Genomic DNA, 20,414 nt, shown 5'->3' with positions numbered 1-20,414 from the left:
CTGCAGACAACTGTGATTCTATTAGGCTTGCCAGATACAAATATAGGGCACTCAGTAAAATTTAAATATCAAATAAACAACAAATAATGTTTGAGTAAAGCTATTTTCTAAATATTGTATGGGACTTACACTAAAAAAATTACTCGTTTATCTGAAATTCTAATTTCATTGGTGCCCTATACTTGTATTTGTTGAGTCTGGTAATCCTAGATGGGATGGACAGACAGTGGCTGGGAGGTGGAAGGTGGTAGTGCAGGAGGTGGGTGGGTTGGCTCGGAAGGGGGATAGAACTCCTAGGGATAATTTTTCAGCAGTATAAAGTGAACGTGTGATGTGCGCATGTGTGGAGATAAACCAGCAGGGGAAGGCAGGTGCTCATGATGAAAGTGTACAGAAGATAGCCTGGCCAAGAGAACTAAACATTTGCTGCCAAGGAGATGAGAACCTGAACATTTGCCTCTGATTACAGCAGTGACTCATTGTGTGATCTTTGATAAATCACAGCATCTCTGTTACGCAGGCTTCCATATTAGTACAGGTGAGATAACCGTATCTGCCCTATTCTTGCCACACAATAAAAACCCAAGGTCAGTTGAGCACTGTTTATACATCCTAAGACTGAAGAAAGGGAAGGAGATTGTGTTTTTGTTCTATTATGTTAATGAGAAGGAAGAATCCATATTATTTCCGTTTAGGTTGAAATTTTAAAATTTTTCCTAGGAAGTGCTCACTAAATAATGATTCCAATCTAATAACATTGGATGTGCTGATTATGACTTATACTTTGTTTCCAAGCCTTAATTCATGTACCTGAATATTTCCCTCCCCAGCTAAATGCATCGCACACTAACTGAATCAGCAGGAATTAGCAAATTCAGACATCAGCTGTTTCTTTCCTGTGTTTAACAGAAAGCTTAATGCAACCCAGTTATTCCCCAGGATTTTTTTTTTCACAAATGCCAAAACAGCACAAAACCAGCAGAATCTGAGGTTTGAGCATGTGTCAATAAAAACTGGTTTCCTTTTATGGTCACCTTTTTATTGAATTGGCAAATGAGCATGGCTCTAATTATCTTAGGAGGTGGAAGTCCATTATATTTCACTGGGCCTATATATTTTGCTAATAAAGTGCATACAACTTGAGAAACAAGAACTAGAGAGGAAAAGGGGGTTCATGTTCTCAGTAGAATTCCCAGAGGCCTCAGAAACATCCTCCTACGAGTGATCAGGCAGTGCCAGTAAGTGAACGCAGGGGAGGGCCCCACAAAGGACAAGAGTTGAGAAGATTGTGTCCAGATGACAAAGAAGTATGTGAATATAGTGACCCCAGATTGCAGATTGGGCATCCCAAGGCCTTCTCTAATCCAAGGAAGCTTTATAATCAGGGGAATAAAAATCTTGAAGTAAGCATGCCTTCTGGATGGTTTGCAAAAGACTTCCACATTATTTTGTCCTCATTCCCTCTATGAGGAAACAGAAGAAAAGCCCCCCATTTTTGGAATGAAGTGGGGGAGAGCAAGAGCATGAAGGACCAGCCTGCGCCATTCTGTATAGCCAACAGCAATGGGTGGGCCTGCTCACCGAGTGGAGAGGGAACACCAGAGGGGCAGGAGGCACCAAGAGGGATGAAGTGAGCTTTACTTTTGCCCAGTTCTCAGGTGTTTAATTCTAGGTGCATGTGGTGGGTCTGACACTTTATTAACTACATTGAATTTTGACTCTACCATTAATCCTACTCCATGCAGTCCTACTCCATGCATGTTCTGGTGAATGGACTTCGTTTTAGGTGGGAACAGGAGGAAAACATACCTGAACTGCCAACTAGTTTTGTCAAAAATGGTTTCCCAAGCCTGAATGGAGACTGAAGGTATGAAAGGTTCCTGGCCAAGTCACGGCCACCTCCAAAGGCTGTTCTCGAGTGAAAATCCCACTTCCTCCCTTGCCTTGTTTGCTGTTTGTGGTTGAGTAAGCACCCAATCTGGGCAGCAGATCGTTAGGAGTAACTGATTAACAGCCGCTGCTGTAGAAGTTTTAGAGTTTTGTTTTCTGCAACCTGAAAGGGTGGTTGCTTTATGATTTTTTAATTGGAGTGTAAATATTGCAGCTCCATAAACCTCTTGATTTATAGCTGACAGGTGTGAAAGTTTGCACTTGCTGTAAAAGGCCCCCAACTCTTCTGTTATCTCCAGCCTCTTTGCCACACTTTGGCGGCCTGTCCTGGCAGCTGGCTATGTGGATCCGCTTACTCTCCCTGGGTTTACCCACAAGGCAGCAAACAGCGAAGTCACCAAGCAGAGAGATTATCTTCTAATTTCCTCCTGGTATCTCCTTTGAGACGTCTTCTACCCTGTCACTTCTCTCTTTTTCCTCTTTCGTAAACCACTGTGTGATTTCGGCCTGGCCGCTCACCCCCCAGTGTGACTCGCCTGTTCCAGGTCATACCTCGTGTTCTGATTGTCTGACTGTGTCAAGACATTCTATGTATCCAGTGCCTTGAACTGCTAAGAAGCCCTGGGACTACTTTAAATATTTATTTGTGGATGTGTTCACTCAACAAATATAATTGTGTGGCCATATGACCTGGCTTGTTTCAGGTTCCAGGGAGAGCAGTGAAAGCGCAATGTCATTGCTGTCATGATGTGCATTCTAAGAAGGAGGAGATAGAAAATACAGACAGCCAAATCAGTTACAAACATAATTAGCTGTCCATCAGTGATGAATGGATACAGAAAATGTAGCATATAGGTACACAATGGCATTTTACTCAACCATAATACCATAATAAAGAACAAAATTATGTCATTTGCAGGAAAATATTAGGGAATATTATGCTAAGTGAGATCCGTCAATCTCGGAAAGTCAAGGGTCATATGTTTTCTCTCATAGGTGGAAGCTAGAATGAAAATAGAAAGCAAAATGACTTCAATAAATTAGAGGAAAATAGCGGAAGGGGATTGGAGGAGGAAGGAGGGAAGGTGAAAAAGGAGGAGTGAGGACCGAAATAATTCAGATAATATTATGTTCTATAAAGGTGTCACCAGCAATCTTACTAATGTACAGGGAGGGATAAAAAGGAAGCTGGAAGGGATTCGGAGGGAAATACACTGAGTGCTGTGAGTGTGCTTGTTTGTATCACTTTGAATCTCATTGTGATGTATAGTTACAATGCGCCAATAAAAGTTTTAAATATAAATAAATAAGTAAATAAAAATATAATTTCAAACTCTGATAAGTGCTATGAAGATGATACAATTGAGACATATAGAAGAGTGATTGGAGCCGAGTGTGGTGGTGCACACTTGTAATCCCAGTACTTGGGAGGCTGAGACAGGAGGATTGAATTTGTGGCCAGCCTCAGCTACATAGTGAGGCCTTTCTGCAACTCAGTGAGACCTTGTTTTAAAATAAAGACTAATAAATAGAGTTGTGGGTGTATCTTGGAGGTAGAATGCCCCTGGGTTTCATTCCCAGTACAGCCAAAAAAAAAAAAAAAAAAAAAAAAAGAATGATTGAAAGTTATTTGAACCAAAAGGGCTAATCAGATTACTGTCTCCATCTTTTCTGCATGTGACCTCTCACTTCTGCCTCTTTTGGAAGACTGGGTGTATTCTATTCTTCTTACTATTGTGTCATATTTACATCTCTGTCCACATAGCCCAAAATGAGCAGCACATCTCTCCTTTTATATTGATTCAGGGTGACCAATGAACACAAGACAAATTGCCCTTCCTGGGTCTCTACTCCTAGAAATTAGAATCTGATTGGTCCATCTTAGGTCAGGTTCTTTCTTCGTGAGAATCAATCTTGGTCAATTAGTTGTGGCACCTCTGAGTATAGTCTAGATCCCCATCACTATGGGAAGAATGATGTTTGTCTAGAGAAGAGGGAGTGTATAAGCTTGGAATATATTTCAATATATCTCTGCCATAACTAGATCCTTTGTTAGGGAGAAGAGGAGAGAAAAAAGACAATAAATAAATATGAGATTTTATCCTTATCTTCAAGGATTTTTCAGTATAAGTGAGGTTCTAATGTACATCTATGAAAATATTGCTCAATATAATGCAGTAATAAATGGTACTTCCAATGAAGGTCAAGAACAAATATTATAAGAACTCAGAAAAGGGAGAGAATTGGTGTTAAAATAGATGAGTGGCAGAAAAATGCTTCCATTGGAAATATATTGGATGTATTCTTGGAAGACTAGATGTATTCAGAAGGCTTATTCAAAGTTTTCTTGGAGTTATTACAAAAAAATCAGAAGGAATTTATAATAGTCACTAGAAAGATAACCAGCTAGTGGTTATTCTCCCTCACAGATAGTTGGTGCCTTGTGGATCTATCCACTCACTCAGATTGGCAGTAATCTAAGAGAGAAATTAAGCTTTGAATTGAAGAAAGTATCTGCAATAAAGAAATAATGGGATATGTAGACTCATCTTGTGCTAATGAGCTGGACTAAATAATGCAACTATCCTTGTAAGCTCAGAATTTAAAACCTGGTGGTTTAGAGGAAATATCTGGCATGAAATCTCATGAAGATTTAACAAATTCTCCTAGGCCTCTGGGGGGAAAAGCAATATTGTTTTTCACAATATCTTAAATTGTGTGATTCCTAGGGCAAGTCTTCCTAGGTTAGGTGACAATATTTACACACAGACTCATTGATAACTTGTGCTAGTTATCAACCATGCTCTCTTTCACTTGAGCGGGTTGTTGGTGGGGCAGTTTGGATGATAAATTGAGGGTCATCTCCTCCTAGAGAAAACTGGATAAATGAAATGATGCTTATTATTATTAATTATTGTTATTTCAAATATCAAGTGATAAAAACACACCTTAAAAAAGCAAAAGTTTCTAGGTGACTTGGAAACTGTGTTACGGTTGGTTGAAAGTTTTTAAAATATGATGGCAGCTTCTTACAGACATGGAAGGTATTATAAAACTCTTCTAGTATCATGGATATTTTTATTCTTACTCTGTCAGGCAAATAACCCAATATTAATCCTTAAGTTTATATTCCTGCAGATCAAAAGGAGACCAGAATACATCATGGCATTTTGGTAAAACGAACATTTATTATTCTCTTTGGCCAGAGAAACATATTTTTGACAGCAAACTAAAGATTGAACAAGGTATTATCAGCTTTTCAAACACTAAAATAAAAAAAAATGAGTAAAGAATTTGTGTGTCATTCAACAGAGTTTTAGTGTCAGTTATAACAGTTCTTAGTGGAAAAATGTTTAACACCCTCTACTTAATCAAAACTAAGTTCTTCATAAATGACTATTTGATAAAAAGAAAGAAATGTCTATTAGCAACTTATCCTACAATGTAAAATTGTCCCCCCAAATCCCAAAGAATGAAGCAAAGCTGATTGGGCATATTCCAAGTACAGTATTAGGGTTTTGATAAACACAATAAAATCTCAAATTCCAAATTGCTCAGCCAAGAAGACAATTGGATAACCTCGGACAAGTTGATCCTCACTGATTATTTTTCTCCAGAAGCTTAAGTGTGAATAAAATGTTCTGGCATTTCATTCTCTCATCAGTTTTTTTTTTTACATACTGAAGTTTTCAAGTTGCTCAGGTCCTTCTGTTCTATTAGCCCCCTTTATCTTTTCTGGCGTCTATGCCGGGAATTACTCATGCATAAAGATTATGTGGGAAGCCTTCATCTCTAGTGTCTTTTTTCTAATTGTCAAATTTACAGTAAAAGGGATAATAACTATTGAGTACTGATTGATCTAAGTTCTCATGAATGCTACAGCAATTTCTTGAGACAGGGAGCAATCGTAACATAGTTCACAGTAGACTGCTTTAATTATCAGCCAGACATTTCCCAGATCCCCTCCTCCCACAAAAAAACCTTAATAGTTATAATTCCCTTAATTTTGATAATGGAAGACAGAGAAAATTTACCTCCTTGGCAGTGTAGAGTTAGTCTTCAGTTGAACCTTTTTTTTTTTTTTCATTCTTCTCATTGATTTAAGGTTTGGTCTCCTTTTCTGTGTCCCAGGCTGATCCTCGGGTTAGAGGTGATATGTCACATTATGGTTAAGAGTATATGAGTTAAAGGCACACTCTCTGGGTCCTAAATCCTAGCTCTGTTCTTGCTAACTGAGCAAATTTGGACAGGCCTTTTTTTTTTTAACTTTTAACATCTTTTAGTTTAAATTTCCTCATTTGTAAAATAGAATATCAATAGTTTCTATCCCAGTGGGTTAAACACACATTAAGCATCAGCACAAAGCCTGGTATAGAATAGAACCTTCATAAAATGCTGCCCGATTACATGAAGAAAATAACTTAGGAGATAAACAAAGAACTTAAACAATCAGCCCTTGAATAATCAGAGACTCTGCATTTTTCCCCCCTGTAGATCTCGGTATCTGCTGACATCCTCTCTTTAATTCCTGATGTGTTCTCCGACTACAAAGGTAAAGTTCTCTGTCTTTATGGCACAGACTGAACTCTGTTCCCTGAGAAGTAACTTAATTCATTCAGGCCAATGGAAGGCAATCATTAAAAGCAATTCAAAGTTCCCTTTGGTCTTCCACTAACATGCAAATAAAACCACTTCTTTATATTTCCTAAAGAAAGGTGACATCAACCCTGGTAATATACTAGGGTTGATAGCAAATTATCGGGAAACATTGTCAGTGAGATACTTGTGCAGATATAGTCTCATTTTACTTCACCTGAATGTACCAGAGAAGACTGGTTCACGGTAGGGTGGGTCTTTAAGCTCCATGTTCTAGAATTAAACTTGGGAACTGTTTCTTTTGATTCACTGAAATTTGTTTTCTAACTCAATCATCTGCAGGTGGCCATTTCTATATACCAGCCAGGAAAGAAGGCACACAAATCTTGATCTATTAACACTGAAACTCAAGTAGACACATTCCTTCTCCATGTGATACTTTTTTCTAACAAGCATCCCAAGATTCAAGCCAGTTAGAATTCAAGCCATACTTAGAATTCTTAAAATTTTGCTATGATTATCAATAACATGAGTTTCTGTTGAGAGAATATATTATTTTGTAGAAACAACATCTACTGAAAAGTAAGAGAAAACCATGTTTATTTTAATTTGTGGCATAACAGTAGATCATTTTGACAAACAGCATTCTCTCCCTACTATCTAGAAACACTATTATAATTGCCTATCTCTACAATCTCAGTCCAGTGCTTTTCTGAACAACCAAATTTCCATGTTCCTCTTGGGCAAATCTTATTTTATAGATGATTCAGATAAGGCCTTAGTGATGAATGCTCTTCATGAAACTATGATGCCATCAAAGTGTCCATTTTGTTGTTGTTTTACAAGACCTATCAATTTTTTCTTCAAAAAACATGGCTTTGTTTATTCTATTTTGCAACAGGCCTCTTTCCTAATGGGTTTCCAAAGGGACAATTAAATATGAATACTACTTTCCCTCTACTCTTTTGAATCCTTGTTATGTTATGTTATGTTATTTATTTACTTGCTTATTTACTAAGAATTGAACTCAGGGGCATTCTACATCTGAGCGATACCCCAACCCTATTTTTATTCTTTATTTTGAAACAGGGTCTCACTAAGTTGCAGAGGGCCTCAGTAAGTAACTGAGGCTGACCTTGAACCTATTATCCTCCTGTCTCGGACTCCCAAGTACTGGGATTTAAGTATGCACCATCATGCCTGGCTTTCATTATGTTTTGATCATCTGATCATCAATGTTACCCAAAGGCTCTTTGCTAAAGCCTTGGTTGCTAGCCTCTGACACTATTAGAAGGTATTAGAACCTTTGCGGCCTAGTTCAAGGAAGTTAAGTCATTCCATTAAAGGGGACATTGAGACCCTGACTCCTTCCTCCTTTTTTTGTCATTTTGCTTCTTGGCCACCATGAACTGAACAGTGATACACAATGACATACTGTGCTTCCACAGGCCCAAAATAAGTGGCCAAGAAACTCTGGTCTGAAACGACGAGACAAGATAAACCTTCCTCCTTTAATCCAATAGCTTATTTTTTTTTTTTAAGATGACTAACACAGTCTTATTCATCAGAATCAAAATTTCAGACTGGAATGTGATTATTATATATTAAATTATTTATAAGATTCTTTTCATGTGCATCAGTGACACATTTAGGATCATGGAGTTAGTTTATAGATGGCACTCTTTTCAGTATGCCTTTATTTCATAAAGAATGGAAAGGGACATAAAGCAATCAAGTATTTCTCTTTCATTTTCATGAAATCATTGGTAAGACAGAAAACCTTAGATAAACAGTCTCTCAGAGCTTTCTGATTCTAAGTGAAAAGAAAGTTTTTTTAAAAAATTATGATATTATCTTGCTCCTGACTGCCGGAAAAGTCACTTGATATGATACACTTGCTATTAGTAATAAGATTGTATATGAGAAACCTCATCTTTGGCACTGTACTAGGGATGAAAGTAGAGCAAAGAAAAAAATCGCCTTTGTCAGACAGAAGGTTAGCTGTATTAAAATAAAATCTTAATGGCATGGAAGTAAAGATCTGTATCATGTCCAAGATTTCTGGTGGGAAAGTTTCCGCAATGATGAATTATTTCCTAAATGGGATGATTAATGAGCAATGCAGTATTTCACAATAGAAAAGATGAGGGTTGATAGAGACAGAAAGACAGGGGATAGAGACAGGAAGACAGGAGAGTATTCTTTATACCAACTCCAAGTGGTAAAAGTTTATGTTGTTTTGCTTTAAACATTTAACTTCATCAACCTGAGAATATCCCAGGAAATAAAATATAGAATCTAAGCTAACAGAATGGGTGTTATATTTAGTTACCTCAATCTCTAAGTTGAGTTTATTAGATAAAATAACCTTTTCTTTTTTATTTTATTTTAATATACTTTTATTGGTGCATTGTAGTCTCACATGATAACATAGCTTAGAGTGATAGGCACATACATTCATACCTTTGCTTTTTTTTTTTTTTTTTTTTTTTTGCGGGTCTGGCGATGGAACCCAGGGGCATTTTACCTCCAAGCTACAGCCCCTGCCCTATTTTTTGTTCTTTATTTTGAAACCGGGTCTCACTGAGTTGCAGAGGGCCTTACTAAGTAGCTGAGGCTGTCCGCGAACCGTGATCCTCCAGTCTCAGCTTCCTGAATGCTGGGATTACAAGCGTGCACCACCATGCCCGGCTATTCTATATACCATAAAAACCAGTCTATCTTCAATAGATCATTGCTATGAATTTTGTTGATATAATTTGAAACCATTTGCTTTTTCTACTTCTTTATGTTCCATTCATTGAACAAATCCTTCATTTTCAATCCCAAGACTGGTTTGAGTTTCCTCTTGTTGAGTGTATGAACTTCCCTTCTGGTGCCTCTCTTCCCTCTGTTTTCTAAGTGCTCACTGCCCTGGTATCCGTCCTGGTCCTCATCTCCTCTTGATCCACACTGTCTCTACGTAGATCAAGCCAGTTAGATGACTTGACCTATTTGCTCCCGACTTGTATCTTGGTCTCTAGCCATGTTCACTCCCTCAAGTTCATCTCACATATACAACTTCCTGCTTGACTTCTTCAGTTGTGTGTTACTAAAAGGTATTTTTTGGCATTTTTAAACCATATATTGAATCCTCCCCTCCTAACTTACACACTCACACTTCACTTCCTTGATGGCCTTAGTTCTGTCTTTCCTACTTCAGTGCAGTGCACCACCCATTCAGCAGCCCAAACCAAAGCCTTTAATTACATATATATTTAATTTCCATCACATTGTCCTCATGGCTTTGGCCCACCATGATCTCATTGCAAACTACCACCATGTCTTTCTAGTCCACCATTAAACAGTGCCTTGATCTATCATCTATCTATCTATCTATCTATCTATCTATCATCTATGTATCTATCATCTATCTATCTATCATCTATCTATCCTCTATCTATCATCTATGTATCTATGTATCTATGCATCTACATCCATCTATCTATCTATCTATCTATCTATCTATCTATCTATCTATCTATCATCTATTCTCTCTCTCTCTCTCTCTCTCTCTCTCTCTCTCTCTCTCTCTCTTTCTCTCATCTGGGGAGTAAGGGGTACCTGAGGCCTCAAATGTGCTTGGCAAGTGCTCTACCATTACTACTGAACTCTACCCTTACCTCAACAAAAAGACAATTTAAAATTATGAGATAGCATTATGCACAGTTTTATGTGAATAAGAAATTTGACCTGGAGTGTATAATACTATAAAAAACAAAAATTAAAAATTGAATGAAGTGATATGTGAATAAACCAATAACTTTATAAAACACCCACAAAATAAGGGGTTGGAGCCAAATGCTTTTAGGAATAGCTTCTGTTCTAGAGTTTCATATAAATAGGATTATATACTATAGACTCTTTGTATAAATATTCATTGTAACCAGGCAAAGAAACTTGAATACTTTTTCATGTGCTTATATTCATATATGTTCTCTTGAAAAGCATCTCTTTTGCCTCTAAAACAAGTTTATTCTTTTTACTATTGAATTGTAAAACTTCCTTATGTATCTTAGATTCTAGACCTTTTTCAGATATTTTGCAACTATGTCTTCCAATCTGTGGTTTGCATATTTATTTTGTAGTCTTTTTAATAAGCATATTATCAATTTTAAGTCTGTCATATCACTTTTACCTATTAAACTATTATTGACTGTTATTTAATGATAACCCTATGTTATCTCTTAAAAAACTTGGAGTATCCAAAGCTCAGGAAATTAAAGCAAGAATTAACAAGTGGGATAGCATCAAACTAAAAAGTTTCTTCTCATCAAAGGAAACTATCAATAACCTAAAGAGGAAGCCTACAGAATGGGAAAAGATCTTTACCAGCCACCACTCTGATAGGGGGCTAATATCCAGAATATACAAAGAGCTCAAAAGACTACACTAGCAAAACAAACAACCCAATCAAGAAATGGGCAAATGAACTAAATAGACACTTCACAAAAGAAGAGATACAAAGGGCCAATAGATACATGAAAAGATGTTCTATATCATTGGCCATCAGGGAGATGCAAATCAAAACTACACTGAAATTCCATCTAACCCCAGTCAGAGTGGCAAGCATAAAGAAATCAAATAACAACAAATGCTGGTGAGGATGTGGGGAGAGAGGAACTCTTTTACACTGTTGGTGGGAGTGCAAACTAGTTCAGCCACTATGGAGATCTGTGTGGAGAGTCCTAAGAAAGCTAGGAATAGATCCACCATACAATCCAGCCCTACCACTCCTGGGTATTTTTCCAAAAGGGTTGAATTCAGAGAACTATAGCAACATATGCATACCTATGTTCATAGCAGCACAATTTGTAATAGCCAAAATATGGAACCAACCCAGATCTCCATCAACAGATGAATGGATTGCAAAACTCTGGGAAATACACACAATGGAATTCTACTCAGCCATAAAAAAGAACAAAATCATATCATTTGCAAGAAGATGGAAAGTCCTGGAGAGCATTATGTTAAGTGAGATCAGCCAAACACAGAAGGAGAAGGTACATATGTTCCCTCTAATATGCCCAAACTAGGGAAGTAGAGGATACCAGTGGGACTCCAGATAATGGAGGGGAAATACCAGCAAAGCTTGAATGGAAAGATAGGGGAGGAGGAACACTGAACTTGATTAATGAGGGTCTACATCTGAATATGTGTAAAATTATGAATATGGCATGGTTACCCTGGACAATCATTGGTGGGAGGGGAGAAGGGAAAACAGGGGCGGGGGGGGGAGGGCACCAAGTATAATTTAAATGTATACCACTTATGTTCAATAAAGAAAAAATTTAAATATAAAAATTAAAAAAACAAATAAATATACAAAAATATAGAATGCAGGAAAGTTTGTCCTTGTTTATAGTTGCATTAATCTACTTATAAGAAATTATAAGATATACTATATAAATTTATTTCTTTACTTGAAAATAACTGACTATATGTGTCAGAAACTAAAAGTTGTCAAATCTAAAAAAAAAACTTGGAGTATAATGAATTCATGAAGACATTCTGTTTTTCCTTCCAGAACTTAATGAGTTAGCTTTATGTTTAGGTATATAATCTCTTAAATTATTTTTTGTATACTATGTGAAGCAGGTATAGTTTATTTTTATTTTTCAAATGAATATATAGTTATTCTAACACCAGTTATTAGAATGACATTTCTGTTCTTGTTGAAGTGAATAACTTTACTATATTTAAAATGGCATAATAATTATGGACAATTCCTGGGCTCCCAATTCCATTCCAATCACCTATGTATTGGGTCCTTATGCCAGTAGTACATTATCTTTGTCACTGAAATCTTACAATAAGCCTTGAAATCAAATCATATCATTTCTCCAACAAGATTACTTTTCAGAATTGTTTTGGATCATCTAAGTTTTTTGCAGTTCCAAACAAATTTTTAAATAAGTTTTTCAATTTTCACATACACATACAAAAAGTTAACCAAAAAAATTTATTGTTCATTGCAAATTGGTAAAAATGTAAAACAAAACATTTATGATTATTTGTGTTTGTTTAAAAATTACATATTTTTAAAACATGAAGAAATTAGCCCAGAAATATAAACCAGGCCTGCATAGGGACTTCCTAGAGAAAGATATTTATATAAGAAATACAAATGAAGGCAATATTTTCATTTTTACATCTCCCCTTGTATTTTTTTATATTCCTATATGCACATACACACCACACTTAAGAAATAATGTGCTGTGTGCCTTTTGAGACTATTTATTTTAAAGAGGAAAGTTTGCAATGAAGGAAAGAAGGAAAAAAATGAAGGGGTAGAGAGAAAGAAAAGAAGAAAAGGAGGAAACAGAAGGTGGATAGAGAAGAGGACAGTGCATTGCAGAAAGCAGAAGAACTAATGGAAATGAGAAAACTTTGGAAAATGAAGGATAAGGCTGTGGTAGAGATAGCTGAGCAATTACATGCAAAGAGGGGCAAGCATTCCAAGGAGTCCGTATGCTTTGGCCTTACCCTGAGCGCCATGCTTCTGAGGACCTACACATTAAACACACATGCAGTCTGCTCAAGGCTTCATAGGTGTTCAACCACTCCGGATCTGATGGCCCATGATGGTTTAGACAGAATGACAACTCTGCATCCACTGCTGTAACACTGCTCAAACCCAGGAGGAAATCCTGGTCTATACCCATTTCCCTGTGTCTTTGAAAGAAAGGACAGTTGCATTTGAATGCCGAGAAGTTCCCTAGGTAGTGTTCTTGCTGCGTTCACAGATAGAGCTTCAAATGCATGGAGGATTTAAGCAACTAAGAGAAAAGACAGATTTACTTGTGAAATCCTTTCTAGTAGATAGGATGACTGCAAGAGATCCTCACGGAGCAAAGTATCATTTCCAATTGTCCATTTTCTTGTTTCCAATTTCCAACTCCTCCAGTTTATGTTTGAAAAATAGGGACGTATTTGCAATGATTACACATGATGACTAGGGCAGCATTTTTAGAACCAAACAATTCATAATTTTCTTAAATTTGTGTGTTTGTGTGTGTGTCTAAATGTAGCAACCATGAAATAGAATACCCATTCCCTCTATCAGTGTATAAATCTAAGTACTATTTCATTGGTAAAAATATAAATGTGAACAATTAGTATAAAGAAAAAAATGTATAATAATTTCTGATAATGACAATTTATCTTAAGCAATACATTTAAATATTTTATAGGCTATTAAATTTTTTATTTAATTTCTAAATGTGTTGATTTAATTTTTGCCATTTTAAGTTGCTACTCCATAGCAGACTAAAGTTTCTAAAATTGAAGTTATAAAACACTTTGTAATAACTACATGAGTCATAGAAATTTGTCAAATTTGGTATTGTCAGCAGTATACAAAGTACACAAAGATCTTATTTTAATTTGTGTGTGTGTGTGTGTGTGTGTGTGTGTGGTTCTTGGAAGCCCTTCTGCCTCCAGGCTACACTCCCAGACCTATTTTATACCTTTTTTTTTTTTTTGAAACAGGGTCTCTTATGCCAGCGTGGCTGGCTTTGAACCTGTGCGATCCTCCTGTCTCTGCTTCCCAAGCGCAGGGATTACAAGCATGCGCCACCACGCCCAGCTAAGATCTTATTTTAATAACATAACAATTTTGGTCAGATAAAGGTAAGAAATTTTTTATAGAGAATACATAATAATTTATTTATGTATTATATATAATAATTTATATACATAAATATATATACATATATGTATATATTATATATACATAATAATTTATATATGTATTATGAATTATATTTATGTCTTAATATTATTACTCATTAACATCATTGGTCCATCAATAAAATATCCAGACATATGCAATCATGATTGATACTATTTTTTGTATTTTCCAACTTTTCATGAAATAAAAAGTTTAATTTTATTTTTTATAATTTATTATTATAAATGAACATATATCAAGATTTGGAAGTAAAATACACATTATTTAACAAATTGTTGACTTAGATTCTTTGAATCTTAAATCATCTAGTATATGGTACTCCACTTGAGGACCATATTTGTAGTTCAAATTTTATGTATGGACGCTTTTCTAGTTTCCTCAGTATTTAAGCCCTCTATCTAACTTTCTCCCTTTTTTCTACCATTCCCTACTTGAGAAACATTGCACACAGACAACAGATCTGCTAATCTACCAAAAGAAAAGTCTCATTTTTTTTGCAAACTGGGCACTATATTTTGCAAACTGGGCCTTTGCTCTCTGTGGCCATAGCCTACCACTCTTATTTAGACAAAAGAATCACACATGGAGAACTTGGTCCTTTCCATCATCCAGGAGATACTTTACTCTCTGTTGTACTCCCTAAGCACTTGCCATGATATAGATAGGGCCATGCACAGGAGCCTGGGGTAGGGGCGGGCGGAAGTTCTTTCTTTCCCATCTCACTCAATACATATCATTCTAGAATAAGCCCTGAATTGGTCATCAGAACCCATATTTCAGACAGTTCAAGCATTAATTTTATTCTATTTGCTATCATTCCCAAATATTATGTTGTTTTGAGCTTTTCATTTATACAGTGAAGATGGAGAGAAAGGGGGAACTGTATGACTTCTTCTTATTCCAAATTACATTATAGAACAATATGTAAATTCTCTACCTCCACCAGTAGGCAATTGAACATAATTACTAGTACTGAAGGAGGTAGTTAGGAGACACTGGGCTAGACAATCCACAATTCCAGCTCCTAAAGTCACTCCATTAACTGCAATAATGTATAGATTTGGCAAGATAGTGGCATTGCAGTAGATTAAATTATTCTCTAAGAAAAAAAAACCTAGGGCTTCTTTTCTGTGCTACAGATTTTCTGTAAAATAATTTGATCTATTTTTCCCTCTTAGCTTTCCCAGAAGATAATAAACATTCCTGTTTTGGATATCTGGGGTTTTCCCCAAGGAAAAACAAATAGACTATTGTTCTAAGATATAACATCACTTAAAAATGTTTTGCAAAGGTCACCACATATTTTACACTTTTCTACAATATGACTGATTTGAGTATAGAATCTGCCAGAAGTAATACTGTGGCATTTCTGCACACAGTATTTTTCTGGCTCTCCCCTTCCTGTCTGTCTCACAATTTTGCCAAAGGCACAGATTACTGGGACAGAAAGGATGAAGCCCATCATGAAAAAAAAAAAAAAAAAGGATGAAAAAGAGTGAGAGGTCATCACATAGGAATGTACCTGCAGGATGTCACTGAAGGATAATTAGACCTTGATGAGAGAAATGAAAGGCAGAATCTTTATCACACAATTGTGGGTTTTTTTCTCACTAGAAATTTTTTTTAGGGGAGGAATATGAGCTCTCATAACTAATACCAACCAGGCCAGTATTTCCTTCAAATACGTAAACACCAAGACTAAGGACAGAGAGCCTAGAATAGCTAAATACATGCCATGCCATAGGGGATTATTTCCTTTTCATTTGTAAGAAGTCAGACATGATTAATATCTGTGCAACTCAAAAGGAACATTATTCACTAAAAGAAGACCTCTCCTAACGCTCTAGATCTTACCTTATCTAAACAACTTCTCTGGTAGACACTGATACCCATCAAATGACATTTCCCTGGAATGTGAACCATTTTTGCTCACAGCTAAAAAGAGTATGAAATCCGGCATAAGTGGAAAGCAGAATGACCCTGAAGGTGATGACAAAGTTAAATTCATAGTAGGGTCTCACACTCTTGCCTTAGGGGAAGAAAGAAAAGAGGGAAGTGATACAGGAAATTTATCTGATTCTCCTAAACTCCTAACTAAAAATTCAATCTTCAGATTTTTTAATATGTGCTCACTTTTGTGCCTGGTTATTGAAAGGTTCTCAACATTGCATGAACATACTTTGGTGGTTCACAAAATCATGGTGACCCAGATCTGGTTCAATCTCATTTTGTCTGCAAGATAAATGTCAATGTGGCTAGCATTGCAATTTATTGTGAAGATGTTCTCTTGCTTTTATTATCAGACTTCTATCTTAAAAAGATAAAAGTTTTATTGTATAGTTTTATTGAATCATCTCTCTAGCTATACACACACATAGAATGGACTCTGATAGGGTTTGTGGGATACCCAAAGATCTGCATTTGGAAAACAAGAATATTTGGGAGGAAATCTACAAAGTATGGATGTGAACAGAAATATGAGAAGATAATTACAATAATGTTAAAAGCAAGTGTTAGCTCTCTTTTTCCTTATTATGTGCATGCCTCATATCCATCCTGGGTAGTGATTAGTATCAGCCTCTCTAATTGGCTCCCACCACCTACCACCAGAGCTAGGTTGCAATAGCTTAAAACAATCTATTGAGCCAATGGCTCAATATGAAGAAGCCATACCCCTGGTCCTGAAAGTACTTGTAGAGACGTAATGTGCTCACTTTTTAAAAAAGGGATTAGCCAATCTCTAGAGACATATTGTTCATCTGAAAAATTCAAGAACTCTTAAAAATATAAGAGAGATAATTACTTGTGAGCTATTTTATTATCCACTATGCCACACTATACAGTATGCAGACTCTGGAAACATGCAGGCTGTATTTAACGCCTTAATCTTATTGGCTATATAATTTGGGGCAGGATAATGAATTCCTTTGCTTATTATCTCAATGTCTCAGTTTTCTTTTCTGAAAACTGGGAATTATAACATCATAAGACTGTTATAAGAACTAAGATAATCAATATAGGTTAAGTATTTAGAACTATGTAATTTAGCCAATGCTATATAAGTTTTTGTATGTATAAAATCATGCACAACTATTAGAATTAGATAAGCAAACTATTTTTTTAAGAGACAGGGTCTATAGTGAGAAAGTATGTCACTGTGCTGCCCACAAAGGCTCCAAACTTCTGGTCTTAAGTGATTCTCCTGCATAGCTAGAAATATATATACCACATATGTCCAAATAAGTAAACTCTTATGATGTTCTAAGAAAAATGCCTGGCATATAGTAGTAAGTACTCCAAGTATTCATCACTCTTATGTAAATTGTAGATCATGTACATCTTCCACTAGCCACTCAATTCATTGGAAAATGGCTACCTTGGGACTCTTAGGTATAAATATATTCTAACTCTTGGAGAACTGCACGGAGAAGATATCTTGCATACTTTCTGGGACTTGTGTCCCCTTTCTCCACGGTGATTTCCCTTGCCTCTTGGCCAGCCTTGCTCTTGATGGCTTTGACTGACTCTCCCAACTGGCTGCGCTCTGAATTAAAGTCCAGCCAGGGCAGCGTGGCCTTTCGTCCCTCATGCCAAGCTCTCAGTGCTGACAGTTCTCTCTGCTTCTACACTTGCAGAAAACAGCATTCGAGAGGCTTGGGATCTCGCTGTCTGCACAGCCGCCAAGGGGCTGAAGGGTGCAGCCCACAAGTGTGGGAAGCTAGCTCTCCAAGAAGTAAGCTTGAACCAATAGAGAAAAAAATAGAAGAAGGGAGGGAGGGAGGCAGGTAGGTTGCATTTCATTTCTTCCTTCCACGGGCTTTGCTGAGGTGTAGTTCCTGCTAAACATTTGCCCAGCAACCTACTGTGCTCCATGACAGCTCTCTACAGAGAAAAGGCAACTCCGCTTCTTGTCACGTCACGGCTTTAAATCTAGCCTGGCTTTGCTTCTGTTGTCCCTCCCTAAGCATTGGTTTCTGGCTCCCAGAGAAAGCGTCAGGACTCTAATCCTTGTCTCGGGCTCTGCTCTCTTGAGGACCAGCTCAGTGCTTGGCAGTGCTTATTCCTACACGTCTCTTCACGTTTGTCCATTCCTAGCTTTCTAGCATTTCTTACCATGCTCTCTGAAAAACTGAAAAAATTTTTTGAGAAAGAGTTCATTAATATGTAACACTCTGGGCCAAGCCACAAAGTTCTTTGATGCTTTCACACACCATTGTATTCAGTGCTCTGATTAAAGACATATCATTCATATCTGAAGCTGCCAGTGCCCTTCTTGTGAAGCCCCATCCTTAACTATCTGGTACTGGTTTTGTTAGTACATCTAGAAGTTGTCTTTGGGGTAAATGCAAACAGAGTCACAGGTTCATTCGCTCTTTTGTATTACACACGTATGTGTTATATGACACACATATATGTCAGCTAACACCTCTAGCAATTTTATAATCAAGAACAATTAAAAATAAGACATCACAGTCTTGGTATAGTAGCTCATACCTATAATCCCAGCTTTTCAGGAGGCTGACGCAGGAGGATTGCAAAATTGAAGCTAGCCTCAGAAACTTATTGAGAATCTGTCTCAAAATAAAAATAATAAAAAGGGTTGGGGAGGTGGCTCAGTGGTAGAGCGCCCCTGGGTTTAATCCCTAGTACTGCGCACACACACACACACACACACACACACACACACACACGAAAGACATCACATTCAGAACCCACATAGATACCATGTAATATCAATTTGCTGGCCACAAATTTAGCGTTTACATTGCTACAAGGGTGGCAAAAGGAGACATCAGTGCTATTGCAGTTTAACTTTGCTTTATAACACTAATAGCCTCAACCAAAAAAGGAAAAAAGATCTGTCTCTTAAACGGTAGTCAAAGCACATGACATTATCAGTTTAATTTGTGTACTTTGTATTGATGATTCTGAACTTATGAAATCAAAGATATATGTCTGTTATATATGTATATGTACATATATGCATGTTTTTATTTACATATATATATGTATGTTTTTATTCTATTATTTTCTTTCTTTTACAAAAGTAGAACTCAGTCTTCTTTCTTTGTCTCTTTGGCTTGTCATTGAATCTTAACTGAAATGGATAAAATCAGGGTCTTTGTTTAATTTTTTTTCTGGGCATTACCAGTATGCTGGCTTTGAGGAACCTGGAATACCTTGATAAAGCCACTGTCAGGTTGTTATTACATTTTCAAAGATTTTGCTAGGAGAGAAAAATACTGATGTTCCTATAAGAGCACTTGAAATGGAAAAGACTAACTCTGGGTTTTTGTGGGGTTTTTTTTTTGGGGGGGGTGGAGTGTAGGTTTAAAATCAGCAAGAAGGCAAAACCATAAAGGCTATTTCCAGAAAAAAATATTTTTCCATTTTATTTTATATTTTATTTTTCTGCGCTACTGAGGATGGAACTCAAGGGCCTTCTACCTGTGAGCTACACCCCCAGCCCTATTTTTTTTTATTCTTTATTTTGAAACAGGGTCTCAGTGAATTTCGAAAGACCTCACTAAGTAGCTAAGGCTGTCCTCAAACCGCGATCCTCCTGTCTCAGCCTCCCAAATGCTAGGATTACAAGGGACCTTTTCCACTTTAGATTGTACATTTTTTTCTGTGTGGGTCTTCCCCATCCTTAATAAAAAGCTTCAAGCTTACCAACAGGCAAAATAAGCATTAAAATGGTCCACCACACATGCAAACCAGTAAATTATGAAACTAGAACTATTTAGAAAATATGCCATTGTGTATAGCAATGCTTTTCACTGTATGTTCACAAATTGTTCCTTGCCAGATGAGGTTAGTTAAGGAGCTTGTGTCCCAAAATAAATCACCTATGCCACCAAGTGTACTGTTTATATCAGTTGACCTCAGGTTTTTTGTTTGTTTGTTTGTTTGTTTGTTTGTTTGTTTGGTAAGACTTTCTCTAAGTGAGCAGCATGCTGGTTTACATTCTGGCATAAGCATCTTACTCATCATGGAAAGGTGACTCAAGTAGCACTATGCATTAGTCAAGACAGCCTCTGTTATGCTGCAGTAACAAACAACCCCCAAATCTCAATGGCTTGATCAGACTTACCCAGAGTTTCTCAGTCATGCTACTGCTCACATACAGATAGATGAGGCTCAGCTATGCACCATCACAGGAATGGGCTTCTGGAGGCTCAGGCATTTTATAACT

This window comes from Muscardinus avellanarius (assembly GCF_963383645.1).
Source record: "Muscardinus avellanarius genome assembly, chromosome: 15".
Lineage (NCBI taxonomy): Eukaryota > Metazoa > Chordata > Mammalia > Rodentia > Gliridae > Muscardinus > Muscardinus avellanarius.
The sequence above is the reverse complement of the archived record's forward strand: the minus strand, read 5'-3'. Positions refer to the sequence as shown.